The 3,410-nt window shown below is 40.1% G+C and overlaps 1 pseudogene; it reads left to right on the top strand.

Annotated features, from left to right (window-relative positions):
• Positions 1-471: 471 nt before the first annotated feature.
• LOC105551133 lies at positions 472-2,407 on the top strand (annotated as a pseudogene).
• The last annotated feature ends 1,003 nt before the right edge of the window (positions 2,408-3,410 follow it).

The raw sequence follows: 3,410 nt of genomic DNA, 5'->3' as shown, positions 1-3,410 counted from the left end.
AAAAAGAAAAAAGAAAGAAAGAAAAAAATCATCAGGATTTAGGCATAAACAAAGAGTTCTTAGCCTTGACACCAAAAACTTTTACTCTGCAAAAGACTCTGTTAAGAGGATGAGAAGTCAAGCTATGGACAGAGAAAATATTTACAAGCCACATATCTGATAAAATACTCATGTCTGGATTATATAAGGAACTCTGAAAACTCAGAAGGAAAAAATCAATCCAATTAGAAAATAAGCAAAAGACATGAAAAAAATTCATTAAAGAGAATCTACAGATAGCAAATAAGTACATGAAAAAATATTCAATATCATTAGTCATTAGGGAAATGCAAAAAATCATAAGATAGAATTACATACCTATCAGAATAGCCGAAATAAAAATATTTGAATTAGCTCATTGAACTCACCTGCAGCTCTCGGGGTTCCTGTGTCTTTCTTCATTGTTGGAGCCAGGCCTACGTGCCAGCAACCATGTTGAAGGGACCTGCAGTTGGTATTGATCCTGACACCGGCTAGTCTTGTGTGGGTGTTTTCCAGCATGGAAAAGTAGAGATAATTGCCAGTGATCAGAGAAACCAAACCACTCCCAGCTATGTCACCTTTACGGACACTGAACAATTCATTGGTGATGCCGCAAAGAATCAAGTTGCAATGAACCCGACCAACATGGTTTTGGATGCCAAACGTCTGATTGCACACAGATTTGATGATGCTATTGTCCAGTCTGAGATGAAGCATTGGCCCTTCGTGGTGGTGAATGATGCTGGCAGGCCCAAGGTCCAAATGGAACACAAGGGAGAGACCAAAAGCTTCTATCCAGAGAAGTTATCCTCTATGGCTCTGACAAATATGATGGAAATTGCAGAAGCCTACTTTGGGAAGACTGCTACCCATGCTGTGGTCACAGTGCCAGCTTACTTTAATGATGCTCAGCGTCAGGCTACCAAAGATGCTGGAACTATTGCTGGTCTCGATGTACTTAGAATTATTAATGAGCCAACTGCTACTGCTATTGCTTACGGCTTAGATAAAAGGTTGGAGCAGAAAGAAATGTGATGATCTTTGACCTAGGAGGTGGCACTTTTGATGTGTCAATCTTCACTATTGAGGTCTTTGAGGTCAAATCTACAGCTAGAGATACCCACTGGGGTGGAGAAGATTTTGACAACCGAATGGTCAACCATTTTATTGCCGAGTTCAAGCGCAAGCGTAAGAAGGACATCAGTGAGAACAAGGGAGCTCTAAGATGCTTCTGTACTGCTTGTGAACGTACTAAGCATACTGTCTCTTCCAGCACCCAGGCCATATTGAGGTCGATTCTATGTCTGAAGGAATCAGCTTCTATACCTCCATTACCCATTCCCGATTTGAAGAACTGAATGCTCACCTGTTCCATGGCACCCTGGACCCCGTAGAGAAAGCCCTTTGAGATGCCAAACTAGACAAGTCACAGATTCATGATATTGTCCTGGCTGGTGGTTCTACTTGTATCCCCAAGATTCAGAAGCTTCTCCAAGACTTCTTCAATGGGAAAGAACTGAATAAGGGCATCAACCCTGATGAAGCTGTTGCATATGGTATAGCTGTCCAGGCAGCCGTTCTGTCTGGAGACAAGTCTGAAAATGTTCAAGATTTGCTGCTCATTGGTGTTACTCCTCTTTCCCTTGGTATTGAAACGGCTGATGGAGTCATGACCATCCTCCTCAAGTGTAATACTACCATTCTTACCAAGCAGACACGGATCCTCACTACCTATTCTGACAACCAGCCTGGTGTGCTTATTCAGGTTTATGAGGGTGAGCGTGCCATGACCAAGGATAACAACCTGCTTGGTAAGTTTGAACTCACAGGCACACCTTCTGCACCCCGAGGTGTTCCTCAGATTGAAGTCACTTTTGACATTGATGTCAATGGCATCCTCAACGTCTCTGCTGTGAGTACAAGAGTACAGGAAAAGATAACAAGATTACTATCACTAATGACGAGGGCTGTTTGAGCAAGGAAGACTTTTGAACGTATGGTCCAGGAAGCTGAGAAGTACAGAGCTGAAGATGAAAAGCAGAGGGACAAAGTGTCATCCAAGAATTCATTTGAATCCTATGCATTCATTATGAAAGCAACTGTCGAAGATGAGAAACTTCAAGGCAAGATTAATGATGAGGACAAACAGAAGATTCTGGACAAGTGTAATGAGATTATCGACTGGCTCGATAGGAATCAGACTGCCGAGAAGGAAGAATTTGAAGATCAGCAGAAAGAGCTGGAGGAAGTCTGCAACCCCATTATCGCCAAGCTGTGCCAGAGTGCAGGAGACAAGCCAGGAAGAATGCCTGGGGGATTCCCTGGTGGTGGAGCTCCTCCCTCTGGTGGTGCTTCCTCAGGGCCCACCATGGAAGAGGTTGATTAAGCCAACCCAAGTATAGATGTAGCATTGCTCCACACATGTAAAACATTGAAGGATCTAAATTTGAAGCAAATTCTGTGGTAATTTAAAAAAGTTCAGCTGCTATATAGTAAGTTACGGGGCATTCTCAATATTTGAATATGGAACACACGCACAGGGGAAGGAAATAACATTGCACTTCATAAACACTGTATTGTAAGTGGAAAATGCAATGTCTTAAATAAAACTATTTAAAATTGGCACCATAAAAATATTTGAATTAATAATGCAAGAATGTTTCTTCTCACCACTCCTATTTATCATCATACTGGAAGTTCTAGCTAGTAAGTTAAGAAAAGAAAAGGAAATAAAGGGTATGGAAATTGAGAAGAAAGAAAGAAAACTTTATTTGCAGATTATATGATTGTCTATGTAGAAAATTCAAAAAATTCACATACACAAAAACTTGATCTAATAAATGACTATACAAGGTTGCAGGATACAAGGTTAATATACAAGTCAGTTGCTTTCCTATATACAAGCAGTGAACAGTTGGAATTTATAATTAAAAACATCACCGTTTACATTAGCACCCCCAAAAATGAAACACTTAAGAATAAATCTAACAAAATGTGTGCAAGGAAACTACATGAGAAAAACTATAAAACTCTGATGAAAGAAATCAACAATCTAAGTAATTGAAGAGAAAGTCTACGTTCACCAACAGGAAGATTCAATGTGGTTAAGATGTCAGTTCTTTCCAAATAATCCATCAGTTCAACGCAATCACAGTCAAAATCCCAGCAAGTTATTTTGTGGATGTTAACAAACTGATTCTAAAGTATATATGGGAAGGCGAAAGACCCACGATACCCAACAAATATTGAAGTAGATAAAGCACAAAGTTGGAGAACTGACACTACCCAACTTCAAGACATGCTATAAAGCTATAGTAATCAAGACTGTGGTACTGGTGAAAGAATAGACAAATAGATCCATGGAACAGAAGAAAGAGCCAAGAAATAGA

This window comes from Mandrillus leucophaeus, unplaced genomic scaffold, assembly GCF_000951045.1.
Source record: "Mandrillus leucophaeus isolate KB7577 unplaced genomic scaffold, Mleu.le_1.0 Scaffold508, whole genome shotgun sequence".
NCBI lineage: Eukaryota > Metazoa > Chordata > Mammalia > Primates > Cercopithecidae > Mandrillus > Mandrillus leucophaeus.
This window is presented reverse-complemented; position numbering and strand designations above follow the sequence as displayed.